General features: G+C 40.1%; 1 protein-coding gene across 1 annotated transcript in view; it reads right to left on the bottom strand.

The window, feature by feature from the left end:
- The window catches only part of ANKFN1 (ankyrin repeat and fibronectin type III domain containing 1), a 450,535-nt gene extending 448,923 nt beyond the window's left edge, over positions 1-1,612 (bottom strand). Inside the window, exon 1 of the mRNA XM_072747535.1 lies at positions 1,493-1,612. The gene's annotated coding sequence lies outside the window, so the exon portion shown is untranslated. The remainder of the gene's footprint in view (positions 1-1,492) is intronic.
- Positions 1,613-12,942: the final 11,330 nt, after the last annotated feature.

Here is a 12,942-nt window from a genome sequence, read left to right as displayed (position 1 = left end):
GGAAGGATGTGGTCCAGCCCTGGTGCAGCAGTTCATCAATGACATCAAGGCCACTGTCTTTAAGCCTCTCTACCCCACTACCCCCAGCATGTTGGCTTGTCAACTTGCACATTAAAGTGTCATTTGTTCCTCTAGATAGCACACCTGGACTCAAAACAAAAAGAAGAATGCCATGCATCTACTCTATTAAGTCAGTGCTTCCAGAAACCTGAGCAGACTTAGAATGCTATGCCTCTTTGGTAGCAACTGTGTCACATGTCCCCTACTAGGAGTAAGGGATGCTGGGAACATTGCTTCCCTGAATAATGTCAGAATTCAGATGTCCTATGAAGAACCAATCAAAAATATTTTATTATATGATACATGGCACCTGAGGTGTGCTTTCTTTACCTTCCTCTGAGCAGATGATTAAGCCAATAAATATTATTAAGCACCTACAATGTGCTGAGTTCTAAGGAATAAAGATATATAGTAGGAAATTTTTGAATGAGAAAGCATCTATAACCATTCTCTTCCTCACTCCTTTGTTAACTTGGAAAAATCACTGGAGGAAATGGATGAAAAATGTCAGAAGCTATGGTATACATTTTTCCAAGAAGAATGGCAAGAGAACAAAAAAGGAACTACAATTCCTAAAGAACTCCATCTGATGCTTTCACATTATTATTAGATGCAATTTTGCCTTAAAAATTTGAAAAGATTTTTGATAATATCTATAATTCCAAGTTGCCTAAAGAATAAATTATTAACCTATTCTTATAATTTAAACTTTATTTTTCAATATCAAACCTCCTTAGTTGAGTTGCACTTGAATGGCTGATATGCTGTCATATACTTTGAGTCTGAAAATTTGTTCCTTAATTTTGCTGTTCATCTTTCTTATTTGAGAGGCATTCATTTTGTTTTCAGGCCTAAAACTTTTTGAAGAGTGTTGAAAAGAATGTAGATCCAAAGCATTGTATGTATAATGTTTAGTGTGTAAAAATGCTCTGAACAAGGACATTTTGGAGTACTAGTTACACAACTTGTAAAATGCTTTTTTCTTTTAAAAAAAATTTTTTTTGAGACAGAGAATGCTGCAGGGAGGAGGAGAGGGAGGGGAAGAGAGAAAATCCCAAGCAGGCTCCAAACTCAGCACAGAGCCCAACGTGGGGTGAAACTCCACAACACTGAGGTTATGACCTGAGCCCAAATCAAGAATCCGATGCTTAACTGACTAAGCCACCCAGGTATCCCTGTAAAATATTCTAAATGAAGGGGCAAGAAAGATTATTTACTCTAACGACTACAAACTCAAATGGATTCAGGGGCAGGCAGGTAATGTAAAGGGATGATGTCATGAAGAAAGGATAAACTGTAGCCAACTAGAGAGTGATACAAATCAACCAACCAGCCAACTAAAAATATTGTTCCAATTCAACCCAATATAGTAGTTTGTCCCTGTTGAATGCTGATTTCTGATTCCAAAGCTTAGGAATACGATCTGAGTTACCTGAGGTTTTACAAAATACAGCTGTGGGGGCTGGAGCCACAGTCCACATCTCCTGTGGTCCAATTCAGGGAATGCTTTGTCCTATCAGCATACTGCATGTTTGCAGGTTATCCACTGTCCCTAGAAAAGAGGAAGAACTTTGAGCATCTGTTATGTCTAAAGCTCTTTATGAAGGTTATTGCTTTTAATTTTCAACATACATTTGAGATTGTTAAAGAGTCTCATTTGCCAGGTGAGAAAAGTGAGATACAGCACTATTAAACAACTTGTCTGACGTTGAGCTATAAAGGTGTGGGCAACCTAATTAGTATGGGTTTTGAGTCCAAGTCTGTCTTGCTTTGAAGTTTGTAGGTTTTTGTTTTTTTTTTATTGCTTCCATGAAATATACCTCACCTCCAGGAAAAGTAAGGAATTTAAGTAGTGCCTTCAAGAAGTGGCCATTATGCAATCATGATAGATAAAGTAGATACACAGACTTGTATTAAGCATGGTTGTCGGTGTAATGAATCCTGGCAATGATGACAAAGAGGAGAAAGGATGCTTGATGTTGCTGGGGCTGCTTTTCTTTCACATGCTCAGTCCTCATCTTTACTGACTTGTTAGCTTTGTTCCACACAGCTGATCTCTCCTGCCTGCAGTGTTCCTGAAACACTTCCTTTATTTGCTTTCCGGACAATCTCTCTTTGTCAATCTCACACCTCATCCCTATGAATAGTGGAGTGAGACACAGTTCAGTGCTTGCTCTTTTTCTCCTCACCACTTGCTATCACCCAGCCACTTGGCTTCATCAAAATGCTGTCTATAAGATGCTGACTTTCCCATTTGAGTTTCCAGTCCTGACCCCCTTCCTGAAGTCTGGCTGATAAACCTACATGACCTGTTACCTGAAACCTTTCAGTAACAGATGTGCTTTGGAATGTACTTTTTTCTGATTTTATAAATTTATGTGCATATACTGTACATTCTAGAATATCCACAGTGAGGTTTGGGGCAGCACTCAATATTCAAATGCACAAATACTGCTGCAGCAAAACATGACTATTCACATCATATTAGATGAATGACTATAAATAACCTCATATCAATTAAATCAAGTTTTCTGTAAAACAAGAAGTAAAATCCCCATCCCCATTTTCTTCCTCCATCCTTACCCTGCTTTATTTTCCTCCATAGCACTTACCAACTCTTGGCATATTATATAGTGTTTGTCCATCTGCTTAAATATTTACTAGTATTATCTCTAGGCTCATTTTTTAAATAAGTAACTTGATGCCCAGAGAGGCTGAAGAACTAGTTCCTGGTGCCTAAAGACCAATCTCTAGCAGAATTAAGGGCAGAATCCAGGCTCAAGAGATCTTTCATCTCATTTCTCTTCAAACCTCCACAGATTTATAAAGTATTCATGGAATGTTGAGTGGCTCTGAATTTTAATAACTTGGATTTTTGGACTATTATAAAAACCTGTAACATTTTTTGTCACTAAGTAATAAATGTTGTTTTCACAAGAAATATGGAACTTAATTCTTTTAGACCATAAAATGTCCCTTACCTGTCTTCTTAGGGTTGGGTACATAAAACCAGGATGCAGAATGTTCTTGCTCTCTCACTTATGAAAAACATGAGCTTTAGAAAGGCACTCCATTTCTCTGAGCTTCACTTTTATTATAGAAGAAATAATGGTATAAACAAGAACTGTATAATATGTGTTCCACTTATCTCAATAGCTGATTACAAATTTTTTAAAAGACTTTATTTGAGAGAGAGAGAAAGAGAGAAAGCATGTCTGTGTACACACACATGCTGGAGGGGAGGGAGAGGGACAAGCAGACTCTGCACTGCGCATAGAGCCCAACACAGGGCTTGACTTCCTGACCCTGAGATCATGACCTGACCTGAGATCATCATCTGAGCTGAAACAGAGTTATAGGTTTAACCGACTGAGCTACCCAGGCACCCCGATAGCTTATTACAAATTAAAAATATAATAGTAATTCCCATTTTCTACTATGAAATGTAGTTTTAAAAATTGAATATCAAATATTAAATGCAAATATCACACACTAATTAAAATCATGGACTATGGACCTGGACTGCCCAGCTGAAATCCTGGCTCTACCACTTACTAGTTGCATGATCTGTGGCAAGCTGCTTAACCTCTCCAAAGTTTATTTTCCTTATCTATAAAATAAGAATTATAATAGTAGCTACCTCTTAATATTGTCTGAGGTTTGAATGTATCAATGTATATAAAATGCTTAGAACAATGCCTGGCATCTCATAAATGCTAAGTGTTAGCTGCTACAGTAATGCAATTAAGAAACTATTATTATAACTACCAGATATAAAGATACATAGCTAGATATACATGCATATTAATTCATATAGAGCTATATAAGTATTGCATTTATATGGTTATATATAGATGTAGGAAAAGATTTAGCTACACAGCCAGTGAACTTAGTAGCTCTGTTATTTTTATTGCTTCTTAATAGAGACCACAGACGTACATGGGAAATATGAGAGTGTGGTTCCAGCAATCTACTATAGTTAAGTTCATATTGCAAATCCCTTAAGTATCACTAACTTTCTGTATTGTTAGAATTCAGTCCTTGCAAATGCAGTCACTACTTGGGTAGAATGTAGCAGCTGCCCAACAGGTGTTGAGAAATATGAGAAGTGGGGGGAACACCATAATTCCCAGAAGGGAACAGACTTTCTTTTAATGCTTTATTGAGGGAAAAAAGGAAGGCTAAGTAGCATAAAGCAAGTAGTATTGTGCCTAAAAACGAAAGTTACACATTAGAAATGGAGGTAAAACAAAAGATTTACCCCTTCCTGTGAGCTGAGCTTTTCCAAGTTACCATAGACTGATAGTAAACTCCTTCCATTCTTAGCATTGCCTTGGATGGGAGGTTTACAATCTCCCTTGGCTTTAATGTGAACCATCAAGACAGGAAGCTCTGCAATTGTTGTAAGTCTCTCCTGCTGTGAGCTAATACAATCCTGTGCTGCTATTTCAGGCTGAGTGTAGGTAGAAGGGTCCTCCTCATGCTCAGAAAGCATCTTTCCTTTCCTTGGAGAACCATTATTTGATGTCTTGTCCAAATCAATTGAAGACTTTGGTTACTATGCTTTAGGATTTTTCTGTAGATCTTTAAGACAGTTAGTTAGCCCCTCAGAGCTTTATTCATTAAGTATATTGAATGACTAATCACATTATTCATTTAATCTATAGATGTTTTGGATTCTGCATGCCCAGCATTGAGCTAGATAATAGCAAGGCTATAATAAGAAATATATGGCTCTCAGGGTGTATAAAACTTTAATGGAGGGATGCCTGGGTGGCTCAGTGGTTGAGCGTCTACCTTTGGCTCAGGGTGTGATCCTGGGGTCCTGGATCAAATCCCCAGTTGGGGTCCTTGCAGGGAGCCTGCTTCTCCCTCTGCCTATGTCTCTACCTGTCTCTCTCTCTCTTTCTGTCTCTCATGAATAAATAAAATCTTTAAAAGAAACTTTGATGGAGACTTAAAAACATTAAAAGAGTCAAGAGGAAAAGAAGGGAATATATAATAGACAGTTGGACTAGTTGCCAGAATTCAAATGACATGTCATTTTCAGTATTATATCCTCCTGCCTATCTGATACATTACCTGTATCAAAGCGAGCACTCAAATATTTTTAAAATAAATAAATGAGTGAAGGATGATTTAATATATATGAATAGCTACAAGAGCATTATTGAATTTTAAACTAAAATCACTCATCTAGTCTAAATAAATAATATAAAATAAAGAAAGTAATTGTGGTAGATTGGCTGGTTGTTCATCAAATCCACTTCTTCTTCTCCCTCGGTATATATCAGGACTGCCTCTCCAGCATCCCTTGCAGTTATGTGAAGCCCTGTAACTGAGTTTTTGCCAGTGATATGTGTGCATCAATCTTATATATCTACTTCCAGGAAAACACCAAAAACCTGCCTTGAAATCTTTCATGCATCATCTCTTTATCTGCTTGAGGAATGTGGAGGATCCTCTGGGGTCTTTGAGAGTCTCAAAGATGGCAGACCCACCAGGTGGAAAGAGCCTGGGACCCTAAATAAATTGTAGGAAGCAGAACAGGGAGAGCAGGAATGATGACATTAGGCTGGGATGTGAGAAAAAAACATCGTTTAACCCACTGAAACATTAGTGTCTGCTGACTATACAAGTGTATGAACAAAAGATGCACAGGGCAGTATTATTTGTAATAATAAAAAACCAGAAGTAACTTAAATGTTCTACTATGGAAGAGGGTTTAGTAAAAGTATAAACCTATTTATACTGTAATCATCCACAAAAGGTGATGGTTATAAATACCATGTTGCAATATAGGCGAATGTTAGCATTTTAATACAAAAATCAGACTGCAATATGTAAAATCTTATATAATTATTCTTATACATAAGTTAAAAAATCTTATAAAATTAAAACACAGGAAGTTATGTTCTCATTCATTTGGGGAATATAAATAATAGTGAAAGGGAATATAAGGAAAGGGAGAAGAAATGTGTGGGAAATATCAGGAAGGGAGACAGAACATAAAGACTCCTAACTCTGGGAAACGAACTAGGGGTGGTGGAAGGGGAGGAGGGCAGGGGTGGGGGGGAATGGGTGACGGGCACTGAGGGGGGACACTTGACGGGATGAGCACTGGGTGTTTTTCTGTATGTTGGTAAATTGAACACCAATAAAAATTAATTTATTTAAAAAACACAGGAAGTTAATATATCACAATATCAAAAACAATTGTGTTAGATACACACAGTTGGATTTAACCAGTACAGTTAGATTCATGATTGATTTTTCAACTCTTAAATTTTTTATTTTTGGCATTATGGCATCATTGCTTTATAATTTAAAAATAGAATGCAAAAAGTTATTTAAGTGAAGTTAATTCTCAAATGGTAAGCATACAAATTATAAGTGCTTTTCTTAGTCTGAAATGGAGGGATCAACTTAAACCAGAGAGAACAAGAAAGTTTTTCATGGGAAAAATGCAACTACCATAAGGATCTGGATGGATGAGAGGACTGACTTAGCACAGAGAATGTTCCAGTCAGATGGAGAAGTGTGAATGAGGGTTTGTGAATATGACAAGATTCTGAGACTGCCTAAAAATCTCAAGACATTGGGTTAGGGCACCATGTGGGGGCATTCTGAGAGGACTTTTTTGGTCTCCAAGTCCAATGTTCTAGCCTTTTTGCAATTTTGCCATCTGTAAGTCCAGTGCTTGGGCCTGCTCTTCTGGGATTGGAGGCCAGCATGCATGGGATGAATTCATCTGTTACTCAAGTTCACCATATAGGGTCTGGGTGAAGTCAGAGGCCCAGCAAGAGTGTTATTTTCGGGCTAACCTAGGATTGGCTGGCCTCAGACCACATACACTGGTTGAACAGAATTTTTGAATCCAGGCTCAGTTCTCTCATTTTCCTTATGCACTGGCTGTCTAGACTTTGAATTGAAAGCAGACATGTGACAGAGTAGAAGTCTGTCTTCAGAGAGCTCAGAGGTTTGGGAGGATAGGATGAAGGCAGAAAGTTAAGGAAAACACTATTTACTTGAGTATTCATTCTCTGGCATAGGTAAGACTAGAGACCGCAAAATTCTCAGGTATTGTCATCTCCGTCTTATAGATCAGACAACTGAGCTCAGAGATACTCAGTGACTTTTCTAAGGTCACACAGCAGGAAACAAGCAGCAGAGATTAGACTGAAATCAAAGTAAGTCTAATTTCTTCATCTAGGAAGTTCTGACGGAAGCCAAATATAACTCGTGATATTAAAGAAGAGTGGTAGAGACAGATTATTTGGAAGTTCAAATAAGACCCCAAAGGTGGAACTGGAAGAAAGATGTGAAACAAAGGGACAGCATTTTTTGTTGTGTTGCTGTTTTAAATAGATGGATATTTGGGGCAGAGTCTTAATTTCAAAGCAAAGCTCTTGTTTTGTGGGCTACTTGGGAACGGCTTAGGGGCAGCTGCCTGGCATTAGTTGGAAATATGCAAGCCAGGCTTGAATGATCCTCAAGCCTCCTTTCTCTATTTGTAAAGGCTGGGTATGCCTTTGAAACTCAGCCTTCTAAAACCCTGTCTCTGCATACTTGGAAATAGGCCTGTCATAGGCAGGCAGTCAAGACATGTTTAGCTACCTCTTCACAAGCAAGCATTTTAGAAGGTGCTTCTAATCCATTCAGGCCTCTTATAAATGACAGGAGCCTGCACATTACCATAGTTACCAAATCAGCAATCAGTCTCCATCCCTTTCCTTTTCTGCCACAGAACGGCAAATGAGAGGATGCAGCACAGCAGGTGAGTTGAAAGCCTTTCCCTGCTCCACTCTCAACCCTGTTCTATTAGCTATCTGTTCTCCTAGGACCATACGGCCACCTATTTATAGAGGCAAAGCAAATGCACGAATAAACTGGAATAATAGGACTGCAATCTCAAAACCTAGGGCACACCCTCATCAGTCAGCCCATAGAAGGGACAGGGGAGCTGAGGACCAGCACATGCAGAGCTAGTTATTTATATGATCAGAATCCTAGGTCTAAGAGTGGCCCCCCTCACCACACTCAGATATGCATCAATTCTGATTTTACTACCAGAGTAAGTCCAAACTCCCAGGTTTCACATAAGGGACTCAGTAATTGGTCCACAGCTCACCCTTCCAAGTTCATCACTCCTTCAACTGCAAGACTTATCTCAAGTGTCTCCTCTTCCAGGAAGTCTTTCTGCCTCTCAGATCATGTCCTTGAGCTCTCTCATAACACATTTCATTCTGCTTTAATTATCTCTTTGCTTGTCTGCCTCCTCCACCTATAAACAACTAACGGCCAACAAACTGCATGTGATTAGCACCCTACCTTGGTACATGGTAGGCATGCAAGGAAATTTGAGTAAAATATGACTGCATCTCTCAGCATTACCAACTACTCTGGACCATTCCTAGAAGGTGCTTTACATACTAAGACCACTGTGCCCTTCTGGATTCTCTTTACTTCACTTGAAGTACCTTCAAGCTTCTGCTCCTCACACTACGGTGCTGCCTGAAGAAACTGCCGCCATACTGCACTTAGGCTTAAGTGCTGCCCTGTATCTGAAGACTTCTATGAATCTCTAAGGTGCATCTGCTTGTCCTCGATCTCATGTCCCAAATTCCTTCTGTGGGTCTGGTTGGCCAAATGTGTCTGTCTCATCCCTAGACTGCAAGTTCCCCCAGGGCAGGAACCAAGCCTTGCCCATCTTTGTGTTCTGCATCTGTATCCAGCAGGGGCTGACTACTCGGAATGGAGTTAAATAATAAAATAATCAAGTCATTCCAAATAATCTGCAAATCACCTGTCTTCCAGCTTCCCCCAGAAATACTGCTTGAATCTTCCCCCTACCTCACCACGCAATGAGACCTTGTTTTGACAGCTCACTGTACTTCTCACACCTGAACTGTAAAGTGCATGCAGCAGGCTGAGAAGGATGGGAATTGTGGTGAGTGATGCTTTCTTCACCCGGGATAGAGGCAGGATCTGTTTTAAAGTGGTTGCCATTTGGAGCAGCAACCTAAGATCAATCACTATCCTTGTTCTTGCCAAGTTACAAGAAGAGTTTTTGTTTCCCATCTGCCTGTCAGAAGAATATGATTCTCTCCTTAAACCTGCCCTTGGTCTAACATGATTGAAATGGAGATCAATAGGAAAGGCAGGAAAAATTAACAAGGAGGTAGTGGAAAATACATTCCCAAAATCTTCAGCTTAGGATAGAGCACACTAAAGTAGGAGTTTTAGGTTCAATCCAGTCTGTTCTTTAATTACTACTTAGCTAGTGTGTGATTTTGGGATAATTACTTAATCTTTCTAAACCTCTGCTACTTTATTCACAAAGGGTTGGATGGGATTAAATGAGGTAATGCATGTTTCAAAATAAAAAGCACTGAACAGCATCTAAAAAGATGTTCAGTAAGTATATATTTTACAAACATCATAAATCATCAGGTTGCCAGGAGGAATTACCCCACTGTATCATGTTGCATTTGTGGCTTAAGTCAGGTTCCCTGGAAGCAGACTCTGAGACAAGATTTGTGTGCAAGTAAATGATAAATGAAGTGCCCCCGGGAGGAACCAGTAAGGGACCAAAGAGGCAGAACAGGAAAGAGGCCACGCCAGCATGGGGTTTTAGTCAAAGCCTCAGCCTCATGTCCCTGGAACATGAATTACAGTTCAGAGGATGCCCCAACTCTGGATAAGGTGTCTAGGCTTTATACTTTCTCATCTGTAGTCATGGGTTAAGGTGGCTCCAGGGACAGGCACACACTTCCAGGTACTCTGATTCTTGAAACCTGAGCAAAGCAGCTCCTAGAGCCACTTTCCCAAAGAGAGTAAGAAGAGGCCTTCATAACCGAAGAACACATGAACCAGCAGAGTAGCACCTGGAAGCATAAGAGGGGTCTGAGATTGGTCACTATCTTGTCCGTAGCACTTTGAAAGGCACTTTTAAGTACCTTCTCATTCCTTGTCTAGTTGATCCTCACTGCATCCCCAGTAAGGGCTTCCCGGGGAATGACCTGAAATGGAGCAGCTTTGTGATGGACCTATAAGAAGAGCCCTGCTGTCTGTCCCTGCCCTTGTGCTTGGATACGCTTGAGAATCAGCAATGACTGCAAGAGGGAGAAACGACCCCAAGCAAGCCTGACCCTGGGCTTAGAGCAAGGTTGAGGAGGCCTCAAAATCCCCACACCCAGGCTGCAGCCAGACCAATTAATGAGGACATCTGGGCTGAAACCTAGGTGTTGGGAATTATTAAAGTTCTGAGGGATGCCAGTGTGCCAACAAGCTTGAAAATCTCTGTGCTAAAGGAAGCTAACCAGTCAATGCATCCGTAGCTGTAGTGTAAGGACCATGTAATTATACCAGCAATGTAAGACAGATTTTGAGCTAATCGCTTGTCCAATATTTGCTGAGCACCTTCTAAGAACGAGGCACTACGGTTACGTGCCTCAGTCTTGGGGGTGGGGAATGTTATGTAAAAAATAACTGCAAATAACTGTGGTCCCCTCAGTTATGAGCTGCAGGAGGGAGATATACATGCACATCTCCAATGTACCCACTATGGACAGAATGAGCTCTACTGCCAGTATTCAGGAAGGGAGGATATGTGCTTAGGAAAGCTTCACAGTAGGAGAGATACTAGAGCCAGGCTTAAAGAATGAGGTGGGGGTGGGGGTGGGGAATGTGAAGGTGACTGGTAAGGAAATAGCTTGTGTATGGTTCAGAGCAAGAACAAAAGACACTGAGTGCCAGGATACATCGATGACATGGTATGGCAATTCCAGTATGTGGGAGCATAGTGGGACATGAGGATGAGGGATGGTGGAGCTATGGCATAGTCTGTGCATTGGGACCCTTCAGCCCCAGAGAGGGCAGATCTCTGAGAGCACCAAGAACCTGGGAACCCAGCCCTCCTCCTTCCCCCAGGCCTCCATTCTGAAAAGGGAGGCAAGTGGATGGGTTTGTTCATTCAGGTCAGTATAGCTTTGTTTCCTACACACACACACACACACACACACACACACACACACACACATACACACACACATCCCCTTTTATTACTATCAGTCCCAACGTAATGTCCAGTTTCAACTTTCTTCAAATTTCCCGGGATATGTATACTCAATGTTCATATCTGTGTCCAAATTCCTCTTTCTGCTGAAACCAAAATCTCATTTCATCTCACCCCCCTAAGTTGTCCTTTTTCTTTGGATTGGTACCAGTATAGATAAGGATTTTAGTTTCTACCAGAATCTTTCATGCCAGACATTTGTGTGTTTAGCAGACTCCTTGAAAACTGAGATGAGGAAAGGCATTTATATAACAGGAAAACAAGTTAAAAATGAAAATTTAGAGAGTTTGTTCTAAGAGTTCTAAAGCTGTGCCTCTATAGAGAATTTCTTGCTGGTCACAAATCTCTAAAGATTACAGCCTCCTGCACTGTACCTCCATGTCCACCCCCCCCCCACACACACACACTTTTATGCTCCTTTCATCTTAATTCCCTAACTTAATTAGTCAGAACAGTTCAGCTGTTCTGAACTCTCCCACCCTCTATTGGATTCCAGGCTTATTTTTAAAAATACTGCCTATTAATGTGCCTGCAAAGCAAAGATTCATCCACCCTCGGACTTATCCTTTATCTGCACAGAAGAAATGGAAGAAGCTTTGAAGTTTCCATCTTTTCTCTCTCTTTCTCCCACGAGTGTCTGTAACTGGAAGAGGAGAGTATAGAGACTCATTTCCCCTGCTGATAAAAGCTATGCTCCCCTACTTATTAGAAGGCAGCAGTACCTACGGTTTTTGTTTTAAATGACTTCTTTTAGTTCCATCTGATAACAAATACCTTATTGTCCACAGTGACAGGTTCAGTGACTTGCCCGCAAGTTTAATGTGACAAAGGAATGGGAGCACACATTGACCACCTATCAAGAGCTAGGCAACCTATGTAGATTAATTTGTTCTATCCCATGAGTTATGCACTTTTAAAAATTCTTGTTATTATGGGGCATCTGGATGGCTCAATTGTTCAAGTGTCTGACTCTTGGCTTCCGCTGAGGTCATGCATGATCTCAGGGTCATAAGATCAGGCCCTGCATTGAGCTCTGTGCTAAGCAAGGAGTCTGCCTTAGATTCTTTCCCCATCCCTCTCCCTTCCACTCTGCTCCTCCACCTGTTCATGCTCGTGTGAGCTCTCTCTCTCTAAAAATAAAATAAAATCTTTAAAAAAATACAAATGGTTATTAAATGAATGAGGAGACAAAGAAATTCAAATGACTTGCTCAGAGTTATCCAATTCCATGCTGTCAATACATGTTTTACACTGTTCAGTTTTTTTTCTGATTCTTCATATGGAAGTTGAATGCAAATACCCTTTCTCATTTCCTCACTAGGCATTCAGCAAAGTTGCCAAGATAGCATAAAGAATTCCTATATATGCCACATCCAATTTTCCCTATTTTTTAAAGCTTTATTTAAATTCCAGTTAGCTAACATACAGTTTAATATTAGTTTCAAGTGTACATTCGTGATTCAGCACTTCCATACATTACCCACTACTTATCACAACCAGTGTACCCCTTAATCACCATCACCCATTTAAACCATCCCCCACCCACATCCCCTATGATAATGATCAGTTTGTTCTTTACAGTTAAGAGTCTATTTCTTGGTTTGCCTCTTTTTCTCCCTTTGCTCATTTGTTTTGTTTCTTAAATCCTACATATGAGGTAAATCATATGGTATTTGTCTTTCTCCGACTTATTTCGCTTAGTAATACTCTCTGGCTCCATCTACATCATTGCAAATGGCAAGATTCCATTCTTTATATGGCTGAGTAATATTCTATTGCATATATATGCCACATCCTCTTTGCCC

This window comes from Vulpes vulpes, chromosome 2 (assembly GCF_048418805.1).
Source record: "Vulpes vulpes isolate BD-2025 chromosome 2, VulVul3, whole genome shotgun sequence".
NCBI lineage: Eukaryota > Metazoa > Chordata > Mammalia > Carnivora > Canidae > Vulpes > Vulpes vulpes.
The sequence above is the reverse complement of the archived record's forward strand: the minus strand, read 5'-3'. Positions and strand labels throughout refer to the sequence as shown.